At 44.4% G+C, this 23,742-nt stretch overlaps 1 long non-coding RNA gene across 1 annotated transcript; it reads right to left on the reverse strand.

Annotated features, from left to right (window-relative positions):
• Window positions 1-8,798: 8,798 nt before the first annotated feature.
• LOC141112999 (uncharacterized) lies at window positions 8,799-10,101 on the reverse strand. The gene is made up of 3 exons (XR_012236690.1): window positions 9,606-10,101; window positions 9,329-9,473; window positions 8,799-9,060 (listed from the first exon to the last, which is right to left on the reverse strand). It is a non-coding gene; the product is annotated as an uncharacterized lncRNA (long non-coding RNA).
• Between the last annotated feature and the right edge of the window lie 13,641 nt (window positions 10,102-23,742).

The following is a 23,742-nucleotide window of genomic DNA, read 5'->3' on the forward strand; positions in this document are numbered from 1 at the left end:
TCTCATTGTGAACTAAGCTTTCATTGGAAAACCACTATCCCAAAACTGCACTTTATTTCTATACCTGGGACTTCAGGATCATATTCCCAGACCAGATATTTGGATCGGTGTGTGTCTGACTGTGTATGTGAGAGCGATGTGGAGTGTGAGATCCAGAATTGGTGGCCACCTGTCCTTCATGTAGACGTACAGTCTATTTTAGATTATGTGTTGTGGGTTGGTGTGTATTTGGATATTTTTCTATCACTGTATTTTGATATTTTTCTATCATTGTGCTTAATAAAATTTATGTGGATAATCATTATATGAATTCCAGTATTTCACCGGTCTATCCTCAATGAAGAAATTCTTTGGGGTTTTTTCCCCTTTTTTATATGTTGACGTGACAGTACAAACCAGCCATGACCGAGGCCGACGGAGGTGCTTCCCCGATCAAGATGATGTGTCAACAAGTCACCACCCTTACGCAAGCCATTCAGAAGCTCCAGGATGGCTACTTCCGGTTGGAGGATCGGCTGCAGCATTTGCCTGTTGCTCCAGCCTTTGTGGACTCCAGTTCTTCCTCCTCTAACACGGCTCCAGTGTCCTTGCTTCCTCCTGAACCACGGGTACATACACCCGAACGATTCTCCGGTGACCGGAAAAAGTTCAGGGCCTTCAAGAATGCCTGCCTACTGTACCTGGCCCTCCAACCTAGAACTTTTGCTTCTGAGTTTGTGAAAGTAGAGTTTATAATTTCTTTATTATCTGAGGAACCCCAAGCCTGGGCTCATAACCTGCTGGAACAAAAAGACTCTGCTTTGAATACTATGGACACTTTCTTTGAGGCCATGACTCTGTTGTACGATGACCCCCAGCGTGCGGCCTCCGCTGAATCTGCCTTAGTTGCCCTACGGCAAGGAAAACGCCCAGTGGAAGATTATACCGTGGATTTCCGCAGGTGGTCCACTGACACAAGCTGGAATGAGGCAGCCCTCAGGTTCCAGTACCGCCAAGGACTGTCTGAGGTCCTTAAGGATGAACTGGCTCGAGTTGCTATTCCCGACACTCTTTTTTTTAATAATCAAAATTTTATTTCCATTTTATAAATACAACAATCTTCATACATTGTTACAAAAAAAACCCTCATCACCCACCCCAAACCCTTATTACATTACCTCTTCTACTACCACATTCCCTTAAATCTTATCTACTTATCCCCCCCCCCCCCCACCCTTCCCTTCCAAACCACTTGATAATCCTGTAATTATTCCTTACCCAAAAAAAAAAAAAAAAAAAAAGGAAAAAAAGGGGGGAGGGGGACATAAAAGTGTATAAAGTGTACATAATTGGATAAAAAGTGTACATGTTTATCAATTTATATTTTGTGTACGAGGCCCTCATTGGCCAAACTATTCTAATAAGTGTTATTACCCTTTACCCACCAAGACACCAGAAAACCGAACAAAAGAAAAAAAAAATAAAAATGATGTGATTCCCAATTCCATCCCCCACATCACCCAAAAAAAAAAAGGGAAAAAAAAAAGAGGGGGGGGAAGGAAAAACACAAGAAAACCACAACCCCACCCCCTCCAAATCCTCCCCCACATAATGGGCCACCAAGCTAATTCCAATATTCCTTTCTTTTCTTATAGGTCAGTATCTTTTATTTTACATATTTACAAGGGCTGTACCTCCACCTCCTTCTCATTTTAATCATCTCCTTCTTCTTTTTCCATCTCAACTAAACATTCCTTCCAGCCTGCCCATTTCTTTTCAAATTTCCCTTGTTGGCCCTTTACCACATGAACCCATCTTTCCGCTTCCATTATTAAGCTCACTTCCCTTCTCCAATCTAATATTGAGGGGCCCTGTATCTGTTTCCAAAATTTCGGTATGATTTTTTTCGCTGCATTTAATAGGTGAGGTGTTATCCCCTCCTGATACTTTCTATTAGAGCCCGGCATCCCATGGAACAAGTAATGTAGTGGTTGAAATTCCAAATGCCCCACCGTCAATTTCTTGATCCATGGAGACACCGACTCCCAGAATCTTTTAATTACTGGGCATGTCCACCACAGATGGAGAAATGTGCCTTTCTGACCACATCCCCTCCAACATCTATCACTTATGGTTGGAAACATTTGTGCCAATTTGACTGGGGTCCTATACCATCTTGACAAAAACTTGTACGCCATCTCTTGCACCTTTGAGCTTGTGGATGAGGAGTGCGTTAGTACAATCATCCTTTTAATTTGATTGTTAGTCAGTACCTGTCCCAGTTCCTTCTCCCATTCCCTTATATAGTATGGAATTGTTCCTTCCTGTCCCCTAAGTATCCCTTTATACATTTGCGACAGTACATTCCTGGGACTAGATCTCTGCACACATTGTTTCTCAAATATAGTGAGAGAGTTCGTAGGTCTTATTGATGACTTGCTTTTATTAAAAAAACTCACTATTTGATTTTATTTCCACTCCGCCATATGCACTGTCCCATATCTAGACACCATCTCTGTCAGAGATAACAAGACTCCGTCCAGGGCACACCTGCCACAGGTGGAGTCTCCACCTCCACCCCAAGCCCCCAGATACCCCATCTCCTCCCCGGGGGGAACCAAGTGAACCCTCCAGAGGAGCCAGAGGTGATATCCAGGGGGCATAATCCCCATTCTTATTCAACTTATCCCAAACTTCCAATGTGTTCTGGGTTAATGGTGACACCCATTGAGACAACCCCCTTGATGAGCTCTGAATCCAAGGTGCTCCTGCTAGGTTCCTCCCTGCCACTGAGTTTTCTACTTGAACCCAAAGTTTTTTATGAGTATCATGGCGCCAGTTCAAAATCCAGACTAAACTCATAGCCTTATAATATAAGGCTATGTCCGGTATTCCCAGTCCCCCCTCGGCCTTATTTCTTCTCAGAAGGTCGTGGGCTAATCTGGGTCTTTTATCATTCCATACAAACACCACAAACATCCTATGCATTTGTTTGAAAAAGGACTCCGGTACCTTAATTGGTATTGTGTACAATATATAAATTAATCTAGGAAGTATACTCAATTTTATGGCGTTAATCCTCCCAAACCAAGTTAGGTATTGACCTTTCCATTTTTTAAACTCTTCCGCTATCTCCGTCTATAATATGCCATAATTAACTTCATACAGTCTTTTCATATCAACACTAATACATACCCCCAAATACATCAGGGACTCTCTCTCCCAGACAAATGCATACGTACGTCGCAGCGTCCTCTCCAGTCCCATTGGGACGTGGATAGGAAGGATATTTGACACTCTTGACGGACTTATTCACCTAGCCATTCAGCTTGACAGGTGCCTGTGGGAGCGGCGGTCGGAACGTGCTCAATCCTTCCAGCCTACACGGATGCTACCCAAGTTTTCTCCTGCTGTTGCACCCATGTCTGTTTGCCCTGCAATACCAGAAAAGGAACCAAAGCAAATTGGCCTGGCCCGTTCCTCCCTTACGCTTGAGGAGAGTAAACGCCGCCAGCAGGCCAATCTCTGCCTATACTGCAGAGCGGCCGGACATTTTGTACGCAGCTGCCCCATAAGACCCAGTAAGGTCTACTCACCAAGTTCCACATATCTCCAAGTCCCTGGATCCTGCCATTCTTACCTTGTTCTTCCCATCTCCTTACAAGTGGCAGAAAGGGAGATTCCGCTACAAGAAATCATTGATTCCGGGGCATGTAGCTGTTTTATGGACTTATCTCTGGCTAAAAAACTTGGTGTGCCCCTCTATGAAAAAAAGCAAAGACTTGAGGTTCTTTTGGCCGATGGTTCCCTGCCCAGTTCTGGACTTGTCACCCAGGAAACCATGCCCATCTTCACTACTACAGATACTGGCCATCAAGAATTTGTCCGCTTTGACGTCCTATGTTCCCCCATGTTTCCCATCATCCTGGAAATTCCATGGCTGCAGGCACATAACCCGCAAATCAACTGGGCCAAGAAGGAAATCTCTCTTTCTTCAGTATATTGCCTGCAGCATTGCTTTACTCCCAGCTCCAGTAAGCCTGTTAGCTGTCTGGCAGTGCATCCTGCTCTCAGTAATCTCCAGCATGTTCCTCCAGCTTATCATGAGTTTATAGACATCTTCGACAAGAAAAAGGCCGATGTCCTCCCACCTCACCGGCCTTATGACTGTCCAATTGAACTGCTCCCGGGGGCCGAGATCCCGTTTGGACGAATCTTCCCCCTATCTGAAAATGAGCTGGAGACCCTACGAGTATATATTCACGAGAACCTTGAAAAGGGGTTTATCCGACCCTCTTCTTCTCCTGCTGGGGCGGGTATATTCTTCGTGGAGAAGAAGGATGGCACATTGCGGCCGTGTGTAGATTACAGAGAAATCAATAAGATCACTGTAAAGAACAGATACCCACTGCCTCTCATTCCTGAACTCTTTCAAAGGTTCTGAACCGCCCGGATTTTCACTAAATTGGATCTGAGGGGCGCTTATAACCTTGTACACATGCGCCAGGGTGATGAGTGGAAAACAGCATTTCGGACGAGGTTCGGCCACTTCGAATAACTTGTGATGCCATTCGGGTTATGCAACGCCCCAGTCACGTTCCAGCATCTAGTGAACAACATTTTTCGGGAGTTCCTTGATTACTTTGTAATCGTATACCTCGATGATATCTTCATCTTCTCTGCCTCTTTGGAGCTTCATCAAATTCACGTAAAAAAGGTGCTCTCAACCTTCAGAAAACATGGACTATATGTCAAGGCAGACAAATGTGAATTTGAAAAAACATCTGTTCAATTCCTGGGTCTCATCATCTCCACAGAAGGAATTGCAATGGACCCAAAGAAGGTGGAAGCAATACTAGACTGTCCAGCTCCTTCGGACAAGAAAGGTGTTCAGCGCTTCGTGGGGTTCTCCAACTTCTACAGGAGGTTTGTGAAGGATTTTTCCACCACCATAGCACCCATCACTCAGTTGACCCACCAGAAGGTCCGGCTCCAGTGGTCTCCAGAAGCCCAGACATTGACAGCCTTTGACAAATTAAAGAATCTGTTTACTTCCGCACCAATCCTACGGCACCCAGATCCGACCCTGCCTTATGTGTTGGAAGTGGACACCTCTGAAGTAGCTACAGGGGCAATCCTGTCCCAACGGCAGGGGCCTAAGGCTCTTCTTCACCCCGTAGCCTTTTTCTCTCGAAAGATAAGCCCACCAGAGAGAAATTATGATGTGGGAGATAGAGAACTTCTGGCCATTAAATCTGCCTTAGAAGAATGGAGGTACTTATTGGAGGGTGCTGCTCATCCCATTATGATTTTTAAAGACCATAAGAACCTGGAGTACCTCAGGACAGCCAAACGTTTAAGACCCCGGCAAGCCCGCTGGGCTCTGTTCTTCTCCAGGTTCAATTTCCATCTTACATATCGGCCAGGTTCCAAGAATGGGAAAGCAGATGCACTCTCCCGAATGTTTCCAGACACCCCTGAAACGACAGAGCCAAGTACGATCCTATACACCCAGAATTTTTTGCTTATTCAACCTGACTTAAAGACCTTAATCAAGCAAGCCTCAACCCAGTGCTCTGGATCAGAAGTGTGATCACTGAGAAACCAAGATGGATTTTTGTGGCACCAAGATAAAATTTTTGTTCCCCAGCCAGTCAGACTCCAAGTTCTAAAAATGTCACATGACCATAAACTTGCCAGGCATTTTGGGATACGAAGAACCACTGAACTTGTTCAGCGCTCATTTTGGTGGGCCAGCCTAAGACAGGACTGCAGAAAGTATGTGAACTCTTGCACCATTTGTCAGCGCAACAAGGGTTCCAATGCCAGGCCATGGGGACTTTTGAGGCCATTACCCATTCTTGAACAACCCTGGAAAGAAATATCCATGGACTTTATAGTAGACCTGCCCCCCTCTGGGGGATGCACCATCATCATGGTGGTGGTAGACCGCCTTTCCAAAATGGCACACTTCCTTCCGATGATTGGCACACCCTCCGCTTCAGACACAGCAAACATGTTCATTAAAGAGATTGTCAGATTACATGGATTACCGGATAGTATTGTCTCCGATAGAGGGGTACAGTTCACCTCCAAGTTCTGGAGGGATCTCTGCAAGTCTCTATCAATAGAAGTGTGTCTTTCCTCAGCTTACCACCCTCAGAGCAATGGTCAAACAGAGAGGACTAACCAGACCTTTTTTTTTTTTTTTTTAATCATATCCTTTTTATTAGTTTTTCAGGCTATACATTATTCAACATAAACAATAGAAAAACAAAGAACAAACATTACTTTATATATTATCCCATAACACAATCAATAACAAGTTATCTTACCCTTACTTTTTTCTTTACCCCCTCCCCCCTCCCCTGTCTCCCTATTCACCCTCCCTCCTCCCCAACAGTTGCTTCTATTAAAATAGTCATATCTTAAGCTTGGCAAAACTTATTACCCAATTAAATACAATGTGCATACTACTTATTCCCTCGTATATCTATTCCCTAGTACAAATCTTCCTTCCCTCAATAAGGTTTTATATTTCCCCATTCATTCCCTGACACTACGAGCCCCAAATCCTTATGAACTTCCTATAACTTCCCCTTCTGGTATAGATTATCCTTTCTGTTCCAACTACTGAGTTCATTGTACTGACCCATTCTTCAGGCGTAGGCGGCACTGTTGATAACCATGCTTTCGCGATCAGTTTCCTCGCCTGGTATAAGCAACGTACAATTGCTATTCCTATGTGGCCCTCCCCCATATTCTTACTAATTAGCCCCAGCACACAAACCTTAGCCTCGTATTCCAATCTTATCCCAAACCTAGCATCTATAATGTTTAGGATCTCAGTCCAGTACCTGACTAGTTTCGGGCACCTCCACATTATATGTGTAAGATCGCCCGTCTCTAGACATCTGGGACATTTATCGTTTGGTCTACGACCAAATCTATGCAGCCTCTTGGGGGTATAGTAGGCTCTGTGTACAAGCAAGAGATGTGAAGCCCGCTGTGACGGAGAGAGAGACACCAGTGGACCAAGCTCCAATATTCTCTCCCACTGATCATCGCTCAACTCCCCCACATCGGCCCCCCACCCCTTCCTTGCACGCGAAAGTGGGGCTAGACTAATCGCCCTGGTCATTAGTTGGTCATAAATTCCCAATATTAGCCCCTTAAGGCTAGGTGCCCTTACCACCTTACTAAGCAGCGATGCACTACACCATTCCAGTGCCTTAATCTTAAATTGCTTGTCTAATGCGTGCCTGATCTGGAGATAAAAGTAAAATGATTCCTTGGGAATTCCAAACTCCCGTCTCAGGTCCGCAAAGGACTTTAATATATTGCCATCAAATATTTGCATCAGCCTATTTATACCCGCCCTTTCCCACATCCTATTTACTCCTATAGCCTGCAGTTCTTGTAGCTGCCTATTCTGCCATATAGGTGAAAACTCCGTAGCCCCCTTATATCCCATTTCAATCTTCACTAACCGCCAAACCTTTATAACCAATTTATATGTTGGAAACAAGCATCCTAATGACCCGGCTTCCAATGCCCCTACCAGGGATCTATGCGGGTTCCCTGATAACATGATTTTTACACTGGAATTCACCTCCTCCCCCACGTTCGCACCCCCCCAGATGTGGCAACTGGACTGCCAAGAAGTACCTATATGGATGGGGCACCGCCAATCCCCCCTCCCTGTTAGGGCGCTGCAAGGTCTGGAGACTAATCCTGGCCTGACCCTTTCTCCATATTAACTCACGAAAGATAGAATTTATTTTTACAAACCAGTCCCTCCCAATCCAGACCGGTGAGTTATGTAATATGTACATTAATTGTGGCATCCAAATCATCTTGATCAGATTTACGCGCCCTGCCATAGATAGAGGGAGCCGACACCAGATATCTTTCTTCCTTTTGAACTTTTCTAACAGCGGAGCTACATTGTCTCTAATATACTGAGTTGGGTTATTAGTTAACACTATACCCAAATATTTAAACTTCTCCACCACCCTAAAACGAGGTACCACCTGAGGGAGAGAACCGGTGGTCGAGTCAAGCGGGAGAAGTGTAGATTTCTCCCAATTGACTATTAGCCCCGATATCCTCCCGAACCCTTCCACCAACTGCATTGCCTTTACTAACGATGGCCCCATGTCCCCCAGGAATAACAGTACGTAGTCAGCATATAACGCTATTCTTTCCTCACCCCCTTTCCTTTTATAACCATGCAGACCTGGTGATTTTCCTATTACCTCCGCGAAAGGCTCCATTGCCAGGGCGAATAGTAGGGGCGACAAGGGACACCCCTGCCTAGTCCCCCTCTCAAGGGAGATCCCTTCCGAGTATGTGTTGTTTATTTTTAATCTAGCACTGGGGTGCTGATATAATATCTTAAGCCACTTAATAAACAGGGGGCCAAACCCAAATTTTCCCAGTACCCACCATAAGTACCCCCATTCCAGGGTGTCAAATGCCTTGGCAATATCCAAGGACAAGAGCACCCTGGAACCTGCATTCTCTACCGGGATCTGGAGATTCAAATAAGTCCTTCTTATGTTTTTACTGGTAGACCTTTCCTGCACAAACCCTGACTGATCGGGGTGAACCAAGGTAGATATACATTTATTCAACCTGGCAGCCAGGATTCTTGCCAGAATCTAAACCAGACCTTAGAACAGTACCTTCGATATTTCTGTACTTGCTCGCGGGATGACTGGATCTCCCTTCTTCCCTGTGCTGAGTTTGCATATAACTCTTTGCATGCAGCAACCAATCAGTCCCCGATGTGTACCTCAAAATGGGATTTTAAGGGCAATGCAGAAATTGGCAGTGTTGAATTATAGTTAAAAAGAAGTTTATTGATACAAAAACGAATAGGATATACATGAACATACACATTGATCTAGTTAAGAATAATTATAAAAACATCAGATATATGGAAACATATGATGCATCCTACTGCTAGTTACAAGTACCACCCCCGATAGGTGTGATGGCGTCCTGATAGCAGATTTCCAACGCGTTTCAACTTATTGTAGGGATAAAGTCTTCCTCAGGGAGGGACTGCATCACATTCTAAAATTTTAAGTAACAGCATGATTATTGGTATATACTTAAATATTTGTTTGTTACCTATATCTACAGAAATCGCATTACAACAGAAAAGTATTATATGCGACTTACATTTGCGACTACAGAAATCGCATTACAACAGAAAAGTATTATATGCGACTTACATTTGCGACTACAGAAAATCGCATTACAACAGAAAAGTATTATATGCGACTTACATTTGCGACTACAGAAATCGCATTACAACAGAAAAGTATTATATGCGACTTACATTTGCATTTAACTGTGAAAAATCGCTTTCCCAGTGCTGGCAGGGGTCCTAACACGTGATTGTCAATGCTGCTCAAATATCCTCTACGGGATGGCCTGGTATATTGTGAAGAAACCAGTATTTGGCAGTCGTGATAATTAAACAACTGAAAAACATGAAGGTATAAGGGAAATGCTAAGAAATTGAACATCAAAGAGGTCAAAGAATGGAAATAATGGTGATTCGTAGGGGAAATAAGGTTCCCCAGGGCCATCATAGAGTAAAAGAGATCAAATACCTTAAATTGATTGTGTCAGGTGTATTGTTCCAAGTGGCAGGGAGCTCCGGTCCTGGAGTACCTCTCTGTAACAAAGCCAGTTGTGGAATGCTGCCTGTGGCCATCCCTGGCGTCCTAATATATGGGGTGTGGGCGTGGCTAAGTGATGGGCGTAGCCCTATTCTAGGTAGAGTCTCACATTCATTGGTGGTGCAGTGGAGGGGGTGCGACTTCAATTGGCTGCTGTCACTGTTTAGAGGAAGCACCTTTGTACAATGTATTGAGGGGAAGCGTCCACAAGCTTCCCTGTTATCTAGGTAGCAGACGCTTGGACCTCCTCCTTCCTTTTCTCCTCCCCGTGACGTGAAGCCTATTGCTTACACGTAGCCCATGTAATATGGGCACGGGGTGAGGCGGGGAGAGAGGTGCGTCTGGTTGCCGGGGCAATGTGCATATGACGTTGGGGTCACATGGCCCCGACGTCAGTTCCTAAAAGAGGGAGGGGCGCCGTGTGACTCCACAGCGCTATTGAGCCGTCTTATTCATGTTAAACCGGGCATCGGGGCATAGTAGCCCCGCTGTCTGACAAAAAAGTATCAGACTATGCACAGCGGTGTATGGGGTACTGTTCTATGCTGATGTCATAGATGTCACCAAGATATACAGTGACAAGTATGACAAAAAGTAGCAGGTCTATACTCCCTCATTTAGAGATGGAAAAAGGAAGGAAGAAAAATTGTATAAAAGAATTGCAAAGAATTGATTGAAATGGGGATAGTACTGATGAAATATGAAATATATATAATAAGAGAATGTGAAGGGGGATTTTTATTCTTAAATATGCCCAAACCTCTTTATGATGATTGTACTGTCATTGAGCGAATGGCAGAACATCAAAATTAGGGCTTATAACCACCGACACAGTAGGAAATCCCGGGGCATCAAAATAAGATCTGACGCCTTCGGGGTATTCGGGCCATGATGTTGCGTCATGGCCCCCCCCTGTGCCGGGTAGGGATAGTGGGCAGAATGGCAACGGTATCATTGGCCCTTTGTTTCAGCACTGAGAGGCGGATTCATATGGCACAGTCGCATGAAAAATGCATCTGCAGAAATAACAGCAATTAACATAATACTGTATACAAAATAGTTACACAAAAGAGATTACAGTAATTACAGTAAATAAGTTTAATTAGAAAAACTCTCCTATATAGTTTCTGACTGGGTAGGGTGTAGAGTCTTAGCAGTTTAAGACATATGATCATCAATGGGGAGATAATGGGCCTATGGTGTTGTGGAGGAAGCCCTCTGTTTCTCCGCAAGGGGTACTGGAATAGAACTCCAGTTCTAGAAAAGCAGAGGTGCAAGGGAACAAAGAAGGTGAGATAAAAATTATGTTAATCCGTTTTCCCCGAGCTGAAGCCCTCCAAGAAGGGTCTGAAACTTTCGGTTTCATTTAGGCCTGGGGGGGTAGTGGCCCTAAGGTACCTTATCCAGCGCATTTCACGCTGGAGGAGGACCTTGTTCCAGTCTCCCCCTCTGAGTGGCAAATGAATCCTATCAAGGACTGTGAAGTTCACCGAGGGTAGTCGGTAATTGTGATATCTGGCAACATGCCTTCCCAAAGGGAAGGCATGTTGCCAGATATCACAATTACCGACTACCCTCGGTGAACTTCACAGTCCTTGATAGGATTCATTTGCCACTCAGAGGGGGAGACTGGAACAAGGTCCTCCTCCAGCGTGAAATGCGCTGGATAAGGTACCTTAGGGCCACTACCCCCCCAGGCCTAAATGAAACCGAAAGTTTCAGACCCTTCTTGGAGGGCTTCAGCTCGGGGAAAACGGATTAACATAATTTTTATCTCACCTTCTTTGTTCCCTTGCACCTCTGCTTTTCTAGAACTGGAGTTCTATTCCAGTACCCCTTGCGGAGAAACAGAGGGCTTCCTCCACAACACCATAGGCCCATTATCTCCCCATTGATGATCATATGTCTTAAACTGCTAAGACTCTACACCCTACCCAGTCAGAAACTATATAGGAGAGTTTTTCTAATTAAACTTATTTACTGTAATTACTGTAATCTCTTTTGTGTAACTATTTTGTATACAGTATTATGTTAATTGCTGTTATTTCTGCAGATGCATTTTTCATGCGACTGTGCCATATGAATCCGCCTCTCAGTGCTGAAACAAAGGGCCAATGATACCGTTGCCATTCTGCCCACTATCCCTACCCGGCACAGGGGGGGGCCATGACGCAACATCATGGCCCGAATACCCCGAAGGCGTCAGATCTTATTTTGATGCCCCGGGATTTCCTACTGTGTCGGTGGTTATAAGCCCTAATTTTGATGTTCTGCCATTCGCTCAATGACAGTACAATCATCATAAAGAGGTTTGGGCATATTTAAGAATAAAAATCCCCCTTCACATTCTCTTATTATATATATTTCATATTTCATCAGTACTATCCCCATTTCAATCAATTCTTTGCAATTCTTTTATACAATTTTTCTTCCTTCCTTTTTCCATCTCTAAATGAGGGAGTATAGACCTGCTACTTTTTGTCATACTTGTCACTGTATATCTTGGTGACATCTATGACATCAGCATAGAACAGTACCCCATACACCGCTGTGCATAGTCTGATACTTTTTTGTCAGACAGCGGGGCTACTATGCCCCGATGCCCGGTTTAACATGAATAAGACGGCTCAATAGCGCTGTGGAGTCACACGGCGCCCCTCCCTCTTTTAGGAACTGACGTCGGGGCCATGTGACCCCAACGTCATATGCACATTGCCCCGGCAACCAGATGCACCTCTCTCCCCGCCTCACCCCGTGCCCATATTACATGGGCTACGTGTAAGCAATAGGCTTCACGTCACGGGGAGGAGAAAAGGAAGGAGGAGGTCCAAGCGTCTGCTACCTAGATAACAGGGAAGCTTGTGGACGCTTCCCCTCAATACATTGTACAAAGGTGCTTCCTCTAAACAGTGACAGCAGCCAATTGAAGTCGCACCCCCTCCACTGCACCACCAATGAATGTGAGACTCTACCTAGAATAGGGCTACGCCCATCACTTAGCCACGCCCACACCCCATATATTAGGACGCCAGGGATGGCCACAGGCAGCATTCCACAACTGGCTTTGTTACAGAGAGGTACTCCAGGACCGGAGCTCCCTGCCACTTGGAACAATACACCTGACACAATCAATTTAAGGTATTTGATCTCTTTTACTCTATGATGGCCCTGGGGAACCTTATTTCCCCTACGAATCACCATTATTTCCATTCTTTGACCTCTTTGATGTTCAATTTCTTAGCATTTCCCTTATACCTTCATGTTTTTCAGTTGTTTAATTATCACGACTGCCAAATACTGGTTTCTTCACAATATACCAGGCCATCCCGTAGAGGATATTTGAGCAGCATTGACAATCACGTGTTAGGACCCCTGCCAGCACTGGGAAAGCGATTTTTCACAGTTAAATGCAAATGTAAGTCGCATATAATACTTTTCTGTTGTAATGCGATTTCTGTAGTCGCAAATGTAAGTCGCATATAATACTTTTCTGTTGTAATGCGATTTTCTGTAGTCGCAAATGTAAGTCGCATATAATACTTTTCTGTTGTAATGCGATTTCTGTAGTCGCAAATGTAAGTCGCATATAATACTTTTCTGTTGTAATGCGATTTCTGTAGATATAGGTAACAAACAAATATTTAAGTATATACCAATAATCATGCTGTTACTTAAAATTTTAGAATGTGATGCATTCCCTCCCTGAGGAAGACTTTATCCCTACAATAAGTTGAAACGCGTTGGAAATCTGCTATCAGGACGCCATCACACCTATCGGGGGTGGTACTTGTAACTAGCAGTAGGATGCATCATATGTTTCCATATATCTGATGTTTTTATAATTATTCTTAACTAGATCAATGTGTATGTTCATGTATATCCTATTCGTTTTTGTATCAATAAACTTCTTTTTAACTATAATTCAACACTGCCAATTTCTGCATTGCCCTTAAAATCCCATTTTGAGGTACACATCTAGTTCTAAAAATTACAAGGGATGTTGGCAATGACACGGCCAACCCTCTGAGTCATACATTTATGTAACCAATCAATCCCCTTTCTGGGCGAACTATGGATTCCATCCCTCCTTCCTTCCAAATACTATATCTGAAACATCTGCTCCCGCTGTCCAGGATCGATTAAGGTTCATTCAATCCAACTACAAGTTGCTTCAGGACGCCATGCGAAAAGCCCAAGAGGACTATAAAAAATTCCATGATAAAAGAAGAAGAGGGAATCCTGTCTTTAAGATAGGGGACAAGGTATGGCTTTCTTCAGTAAACCTCAAGCTCTCATGTCCCTCCCGGAAGCTTGGATCCAAATTTATCGGTCCCTTTGAAATCAAAAGAGAGATAAACCCGGTGGCTTTTGAGCTGGAACTACCCAATACATACAAGATCCATCCAGTGTTCCACATCTCCCTGCTTAAACCAGCTGTACCCAGTCCCTTCCCTGGAAGAGAAGAGCCACCTCCACCTCCAGCAATGGTAGAAGGGGAAACAGAATTTGAGGTTGAAGCCATTATGGATTGCTGAAGGAGGGGTAGGCAGGTCCAGTATCTAATCAAATGGAGGGGGTACCCTCCCGAAGACAATTCCTGGGAGCCTGAAAATAATGTGCATGCTCCTAGACTTGTGCGGGACTTTCACAGCAGACATCCTGAAGCATTGGCCCATTGGGGCATCCGGAGGCTGCCCCTTGGGGGGGCACTGTCAGGGAAATGGCCGTAGGAGAACTGGCAATAGTGCCATTTGTCAAGGAACCAACAGCAGGAGAAGGGCTCTAGGACCCAGCATCTCTACCAGCACTTATGGCAGGAGAAGGACTTTAGGACACAGCATCTCTGGCAGGAGAAGGACTTTAGGACCCTGTATCTCTACCAGCAGGTCACATGGGCCTATATAAGGAAGTCTGCTAGTGTCTGCAGTTGCTGGTTGGTCAGTCTTCCTGTGTTCCTGAGCCTCTGTGCAATTACTATTTGGATTCCTGTTGTGACCCGGCTTGTTCCTGACCTGTCTTATCTGCTCTCCTGGTTTGACCCCCTGGCTTGATTTACCGACTTGTTGTCCTCTCCAGTACCTGATCCCGGCTGGTATTACGGACTTTACTATAGTACCTGTTCCTGCCTGTTTCCTGATACCAGATCTTTGACTTGTCCCTGTTCTGCAACCTGCCTCTTCCTCTTGCCGGATCTACTGTGTTTGACCCCTGGCCTGGCTTCCACTACTGTTCCTTGTGCACACCTTGCCAAGTAGTACAGAGGATTCTTATAGACTTTAGCCCAGCTGTGTTTCCTGTATTACCCAGTGTCCTTTTGGTGCCCACCAGCTCTTCTCTCTGGAATCCATCTGGCAATCTGTGCTTCTCTGGGCATTACACCCTCTGTACCCAACTTCAGGGGTTTACTGCACTCAGCCGCAAGAGCCCTCTCGGCATTTCGGCCTCCAACCAGGTACCTGACAGTCATGTTTAACCCAGTCACCAATTCCCTGTGTTAATCCTCTCCACACCGTAGTCATCGGGTAGTGACCCAAGATCCACCCCGCTACCTGAGAGTGCAAAACAAGTAAAGTTGCCCGGATAAGCAGTAACCGCCGGAGGTATCTGAGGTCTGTACTGGGGGAAACAACAAACTCAACGTGTGACAGGTAGAATTTGTTTCAGCTCTTATTATACAACCGCAACATACATTTTAAACCTTCTGGATCTGTATAGTGATCTAGAGGAAAAGGGACCGTTGCTAATGTGGTCTGGCTCCGGCACAAACTAAACAGTTTTCCTTTTTTAGAGTTTTAACAGTGTACCTCAACCATTCTAACCACTCATTTTTTTCTTGGTAACCCGTCTCCAAAGCTATGGCATCTTCTACTGTTAGGTTAGTAAATCTTATAGTTTTACTCAGAACTTCTATTTTAGTAATGGCCTTCTTCTTTCCCTTCTGTGTCTACCTTTCTTTAATCGTACATCACGGGAAACAGAGCCATAGTAATTACTATGTGGGTTATAGTCCACTTTCAGGTGGTGGACACTGGCACACCCTAAACAAGAAGTTGCCGCCCTATATAACACCTCCCATACCGGGAGCATCTAATTTTTTTCGTCAGTGTCTAAGGTGTTGGTCACAAGTGAAGATGAGCTGTGCTAAGCGCCACTAGAGCAATCCTTGCTGGGGCTAGCTATGCAGCCGGATCCATTCAAAGTGTCTTTTAGGCCAAATTGAATGATACCAGGGCCTCGTATCCGAAGAAACAAGGTTTTGCTTGTAAACGCTTCTTTTTTTAGAGAGCTGGACCCTGGGATCCAGTACTTTTTGTATTAAGGCCATAAAGTTTTACTGGCGGGGTGCTATTACAGGTCCAGGATTGTGAGTTCCTCTGAGGGTCCCCGGTTCCTGAAGGTTTGTTAACGGAACCCACCATGAAGGGTGAAGATTGGGTCTGTTGGTTTACCACAGAAAACCCTGCGGCGGGAAAGGTAAGTGGAGTTTTCTTATAAAATGTCTCCTTTATAGTAAATGTTGTCATGCCTAAGTGTCACCTCTTCCCCTCTTCATGAGGCTGAGTATAAGGGAGAACTGAAAATGATCGGCAATGCCATTTTCTTTCACTGCCCCTACTCGATGGCGGCTTCCATCCCTCCCTAACTCACAAGTCGATCCCGTCGGATCGGAGGCCCGTGCTTGCGCGGGAAAACTCTTTTTTTTTGAAAGAGAAAGGAGGGGGGCGTGATGCGAGGTGGGGGGGCTTAGCATGGCATTGGCATCTTCCAACATGTTTAAAAAAAAACTCCATTTGTGCTGGCTGCAAAATTGTCAGAGAGACATAAGAGCAAAGAGGAGCATGAAAGAGGTTTTGGTGACACAGGCATTTTCTAATTGACACATTTACTATTTGCATCAGGCTGAGCATTAATAGCAGAGGCAGTGGCTGGACTATTTCTCAAGCAGTGGATGCGATTTCTTCTGGTAGTACCTCTGCTTTGTGCATCGGGCTAAGGTCAGAAGGGGGGTTGAAACACCCCCAAAAAAAAGAGCTAAAAGGGTCTACCTAAAGCTCTGGAAAGCTCTACAAATGGCATCCTCCCCTAAGAGAGGGTGGCTGGTCAGAGTGAGCATCGGGGCCATGAAATGTTTGCAACTGTTTACAACACTGCAGCCCCTGTTTATTTTACTAAAAAGATCTTTTTTCCTCAGCCATGATATGTTTAAAAAAAAAAAAAAAAAAGTTTACCAACTTTAATCCCATCCCAGTATGGGTCAAAATGCGACAGGTTCTCTTCCATTGCCCAGGACCCTCAAACTGAGGAACGGAGGGCAGGAGAAGACGAATTCCCTCAGGGGACCGTGGTGAGGCTGATGACTCCTCATCTGAGGTGTCAAATGCGGGAGAATCAGTTGTTTCAATCTTTTTTTGATTTAATACTTTTTATTAGAAAAATTCAATAATATAAAACACTTGTTCCAATAACAAAGCAGTCACATTTACATATATTGTGGACTAACAAAGTTTCACCATAAAAACCTTCTCAATTTTCCTTTTTCCCTTTTTCCTTCCCCCACCCCCCTCCCCCCCTGCCATCCTCTCACAACTCCCTCCCCACCCCTCGCACACCAACCACCCTCCATCCTTTCCCACTAATATTATTCTGTTTCCAACCATAATTTCCAAATTTTTTCAAATTTCTTATTGTTACCTCTCTTTTTATAAATATATTTCTCCTTTACAATCACATCCTCTACCTCTTTCAACCATTCTACCACCGTTGGGGGCTCTTTTGCCTGCCACTTCCTTGCAATTAATTTTTTTACCTTGAAACAAGCACCTGATTATTGCGGTCTGCGTATCTCTTGATATACCACTTTCCTCCAACAGTCCCATAAGGCAGGTTCTGGCCTCCATGCCCAGCGATGTCCCAAACACAGAATTTATTTTATCAATTATACCTTCCCAATACCTGTGTAACCTGGGACATCGCCAAAGCATGTGTACCAGGTCACCCTTCCTATCTCCACACCTTTGGCAATCAGCATCAGGCCTTCTCCCAAACATATGTAACTTCAAAGGCGTGTAATATGACCTATGTACCAAATACAGATGGGATACAATCTGTGAAGGAGAAAGAGAGATCCTGTGCCCCAGTGCCAAAACATATTTCCATTGTTCCTCCGTTAATTGCCCCACATCACCCTCCCATTTAATCCTATTCTTGGATTCTACCGGTCCCTCCTGACCCACCATGCTAATACAACCATACATATCAGCGATTAGTCCTTTTGTTGTTCTAGGATTCACCAGTTTCCTAAGAGAGGGCATTTCACTCCATTCTGGTTCCTTCCCCCTAAATTGCACTGTCAGGGCGTGCCTAATTTGCAAATACCTATAAAATTGTCGGTTAGGAACCATGTACTCTGCCACAATCTCCTGAAATGACTTTAGTCTACCAGCCTTATATAAGTGTGCCAGGCAGTGGATGCCCCTCCGATTCATTCCTCTAATCTCCCCATTACTTTAAGTTCCTTTAGGTTTTTATTATCCCATAATGGGGTGAACTCTGAGAATCCGACAAAACTTAACTTGGCCTTGACGGACTCCCAGCTCTTAACCATTAACTGGGCAGTGGGACAATTGGAATCAAAGGAGTCTGCCTCAACCGCTTCTACCAACATGTCATGCTTAGTATCATTCAGTGATAGGTTACTACCTACCCCTCTTTCTTCTAGCCTATTACTTCCTCCCATGTACTGCATTTGTGCCGCCAGAAAGTACAATCTTGGGTCAGGTAATGCCAAACCCCCCACCTCTCTCGGCCACCGCAACGCCTGCAAACGAATCCTTGCCACACCATTTTTCCTAATTCGTTCTCTAAACACACTGTCCATTTTTTAAACCAGTGTTTTGGAATCCACACATGAGAATTGTGTATAACATATAAAATTTGTGGCATCCATACCATCTTAACTAAATTGCATCGTCCGGCGACCGAGAGGGGGAGACGGGCCCACATCCGGCTTTCCTGTTTTAACTTTGTTATAAGTGGGACCACGTTTCATGTTATATACTGCCCCGGATCTCTAGTTACATTAATGCCCAAGTACCTCATTTGGCTTACTACTCTAATTTGAGATGCTAGTTGCGGAAGGGGTTCTCTAAGGGGATTTATTGGCATAAGTGCCGATTTTTCCCAATTGATTACCAACCCAGAAAAATGTCCAAATTCCTTAACTATCCCCATGGCTGCCATTAGGGAAGCCTGCGTGTCCCCCAGAAATGGTAAGATGTCACCTGCATACATAGCAACTTTCTCCTCCCCCCTCCTTCTTTTGAAACTCTGTACCTCTTGAGAGGCTCGCAAAGCCATAGCCAATGGCTCTATTGCTAGGGCAAAGAGCAGGGGCGACAACGGACACCCCTGCCTCGTTCCCCTCCCCAACTGAAACCAGTTGGAGCACTCACCATTGATCCTGACCTTGGCCCTTGGACTATCATATAATATTTTTAACCATTGGACAAAGTTAGGACCAAATTGGAATTCAGCCAATATCTTCCATATATAGTGCCACTCAAGGCAGTCAAAAGCCTTGGCCGCATCTAATGAAAGGACTGCTCTATTCCCTCCATTCTCAATTGGAAGTTGCATATTTATGTACAGTCCCCTTATGTTCACACTTGTAGATCTATCCGGTATAAAACCGGTTTGGTCTGGATGTATCATTTTGGAAATTATTCTATTTAGCCTTGTTGCCAGAGCTTTTGCCAAGATCTTCACGTCTGAACACAGGAGCGATATGGGCCTATATGCGGACACATCAAGCGGGTTTTTCCCTTCTTTTAATAGTACAATTATTGTGGCTTCTGTCATAGATGTAGGTAGTTTCCCCTCTTCCGCAGCCCCATTTAATACCTCCACGAGTTTAGGGAGCAATACTTCCCCATAACTCTTAAGTATTTCTATGGGCAAGCCATCTGGACCTGGAGCTTTCTGGTTTGTTATATCTACTATTACCCTTTGTATCTCTTCCAGCATCAACGGGGCTTCCAATTCTTCCCTGTCCTCTCTTGATAGGGGGTTTATATCCAATTTTTCAAAAAAGTCCCACATATCCCCCTCTACGTTTATTTGTGGGGCGCTATACAGGTTTTCATAATATTTTTTAAATACCTTTACTATTTCCGGGGTAGTTCTTTAAATTTCCCCTTCCTTATCCCAAATTGCTGGTATAGTGGTTGAGGGACTGTTTGCCTTAGCTATCAGGGCCACGGTTCTACCAACTTGCTCTCCTTCCCCCAAAAAAATCTGTCTCTGGAACTTCCTCTTCTTTTCCACTTTCTCCAAACTTATTTTCCTGTATTCTTCTTGCCTTTCTACCCATTTCCCATAGCTGGCTTGGTTCGGTTCCTCCACATACCGGGCCTCAGCTCCTCTCACCTTCTCTCTTGCTTTGATTTCCTTAGCCTGTGATTGCTTCTTAACATAAGAGATTTTCTGTATCAATATCCCCCGAAGGAAAGTCTTCAGGGAGTCCCATATTATACCCAGTGGGGCTGAACCCGAGTTTAAATTTATAAATTCTACCAAACTGACTGCAACTGTCCCAGCATCTTCTATTATTTCGAGCCAAAAGGGATTTACTTTCCAGTCACCTCTACTAAATCTTATCCCGATTTTTATTGAAACCACTACTGGTGAGTGATCTGAAATCCCTCTTGGCTCGTACTCTACCCCCTCCAAAAAATTCAAGGCTTCCTCGTTGCACAACACAAGGTCAATTCTGGACAACGTGACATGTGTCCTAGAGTGGCACGAATATTGTCTTGCCACCTCCTCCAGACATCTATCAGCCTTACCTCCTCACAATACTGGAGAAGCGGGCCCTTCGATACTCCACTATTCATGGTCCTTGGCGGGAACCTATCTATGTTATTATTCATTGTCATATTAAAGTCACCTGCCACTATTACAGGTACCCCAGATTTATCTGCTATAAATCTTATTAAATTGCCATAATTTCTGTGCTAAATGGAGGAGTTATATAAACATTAGCGATTACACATACTCTACCTTCAATCACGCAAAAGAGAAAAATGTACCGTCCATTCTCATCTACTTTACTCTGTCTGCAGGAGAAAACCCATCCCGAGTTTGTCAATATGCTCACTCCTCTTGAATAAGAAATATGGGTGGAATGATACTGCACCTGGTAGTTCCTATGTCTTAAAGCACTAGCACCTCTCTCAAGATGTGTCTCCTGCAGACAGAGTATTCTAAATCCACCCTTACCAGCCATAGAAAAAATTGCCTGCTTTTTAGACATATCCCTTACCCCCCTCACATTCCACGAACATATCATAACATATTTTATTGGATTAGGGGATTTACCTCTACCGTCCTTAGTACCTATCATGCTCCTGTCCTTATTTCCTTACTATTCTCAAGATATTCCATATTCTTAACCCTAATACTTTTGTGACTAATAATCAGTAATATTTTAACCTTGATTCCAGTATACCCCTTTAGTGCTTTTCCCCCCAATGCAAACTCAGAACCTTTTATATCATGCCACACCACATCACTATCTCCCTCATACTCCCAAGCACCCACATACACACCCCCTTCCCTACCCCCCACCCTCCATCCTCCCTCCCCTACCACCCCCTCCCCCCCTCCACCACCCCCATCCTAATTCCCTTTTGCTCTTTGCCCAACCTTGGGCCCATACTAAGGGCTTCTATAGTGACCGTATCAACCCCAGAAGTATGTATACTCTTTTTTACGTTACATTACTACCCAAACCCAATAAGAGGGGAACTAACCCCATTATATCAATATAAGTGTCTTACTGCCTCCCCCACACCCTCACTTCTATATGTACACAAATATAACCAAATGGAAGTCCTGGAGTGAGGAAAAAAAAAAGTCCACAGGAACATTAAACTGGATAGGCACCGTCAAAAGCTAATTTCCTCATGTTCCTTCACCCCGCTGTAGCCTTCCTTCATTCTTTTCCAACCATGATGTCATTTCTGCAGGTACATTGAAAAACTTCGCTTCTCCAAATGCTGTTATGCGCAGGCATGCAGGATAAAGTAATGCATAACTGACTTTGTATTGCTGCAGCTTGCGCTTACATTCTATAAACTTTGCTCTTTGTCTCTGTATACTCGGGGGAAAAATCTGGGTACAAAGAAATCCTTACACCATTGTACTGTATGTTTTTCATATCTCTTGCTTTCTGGAGGATGGTAACTTTGTCCTTAAAATACAGGAACTTAATAATAAGGGGCCTTGGATGACTCCTTGAAGAGGGTACCCTGGAGGCCACTCTGTGTGCTCGCTCAATTGCAAAAAACCCTGATAAAGAGTCCATACCAAACATATCTCTGAACCAGCCTTCCATAAACTCTATGGGATTATTACCTTCACTTCTTTCGAGTAGGCCAAGCACCATTACATTCTTCCTGCGTAGCCTGTTCTCTATTTCGTCCATTTTATACATACATTTATCCAATTGGTCCCTCATAAGTTTCACTTCTTGCTGCATTGGAAGCACATCGTCTTCCACTTGGCTGATTCTCCCCTCAAGGGCGGCAGTCCGACCACCTACCTCCTGCACCTCTTGTCTCAAGGAAAAAAATCATTTCTGATACCTTTGAGCTGATCAAATAATTCAAACAGTGACGCCTTGCAGTTATTAATTGCTAGAAGGATATCTTTCAGGGATGGTTCCTCCTCTGCTCCTGGTGCTAGCACACCCAAACCTTCCCTTAAATCTTTACTCAGTTCATGCTCCCCCTCCAGGGCTGTTTGTGGGGCCAGTTCTGCCACTATTGCAGAGGCACCTGCTACTGTTGGGCCTTGACTTTTTCCCCAGGATTGCTGGCCTGTGAACCCTGATATTGCACCCCCCCTGCCTGGCCCCCTTTTTTGGGCGTATGATTGGGTGTGTGTGCAAAGCACTCCAATTTTGCAGCAGCTTGACTTTCCGGCAGACAATGCTCAAATGCTTAGGGCTCCAACGGATAAAAAGTTGGAATTCCTATTAAAAAAAACAAAAAAATTTTTTTCTCTGGCAGATTGAGTGCCTCAGCCTGCGCTGACAGTAATTGCTTAATCGTTGAGAGACCAGTTTAGACAGGTGTTCAAGGTTATCCTGCTCAGCAGGCACAGGATCTGGCAGCTTTATGTTTGCAATAGTTGCTATGAAAGATTCTATCCTTCAGGCCTTGCGCCCTTCGCTAAGCACCATGCAGAAGCTCCTGGCTAGTCTTCCTTTTGCGGTGAAACAGCTATTTGGGGATGTTTTGGATAATACATCCAAAGAAATTCTAGTGTAAAAAAATAACCTTTTTGCCAATTAAGAAAAGGAGTAAATGTATTTTTGTTTTTAAAGCGCCTTCTGTGCCAGGGACATCAGCCTCCAGGCAGTCACGACGGCTTCCACCGTCAGGTTCAAAAGGTAATCCTCAGGGTTAACCCCAGGGACAAAAGAGGTCTTGGGGGAGGAAACCTACAAAATACTAAAGCCTCCTTATGAGGAGGCGCCCCCGCTCGCTCAATAGGGGGAATTCTTCGGCAGTTCTCAAGGATCTGGCGCGAAGAGTGTCAAGACGAATGGGGGACTTCCTCAATAGCTCCAAGGTATAAACAGGAGTTCCAAGAGTTCCACGCATTGGACCATCTTTTGACAAAAAATTATCATGGTGGCCCCCATGTAAGAGCAGAGGTTGGGGTTTGGTTGAATCCAAATGGACATTCTGGATCTCAAAAATCTAAATTCAATTCCTGAATATAACCACTCTTTTTTTGCATGGAGTCAATCCAATCAGTTATCTCCAAAGGAGGAGAACTTCTGCCGTCAATCAACGTCAAAGATGCATACCTCCATATGCCTGTTTCCTCGCTCACTAGTAATATCTACTTTTCAAGGTGGAAAAACTTCATTTCAGTGTGTAGCTCTGCTTTCCAGTCTAGCTACTGCACCTTGAATGTTTAGTTCTGGCCCCTCTTCTAGCCAGATTAAGAGCCCAAGGTATAACGATTATGGTTTACCTGGACGATCTGTTCTTGATAG

The sequence above is a fragment of the Aquarana catesbeiana genome, linkage group LG11 (genome assembly GCF_042186555.1).
Source record: "Aquarana catesbeiana isolate 2022-GZ linkage group LG11, ASM4218655v1, whole genome shotgun sequence".
Lineage (NCBI taxonomy): Eukaryota > Metazoa > Chordata > Amphibia > Anura > Ranidae > Aquarana > Aquarana catesbeiana.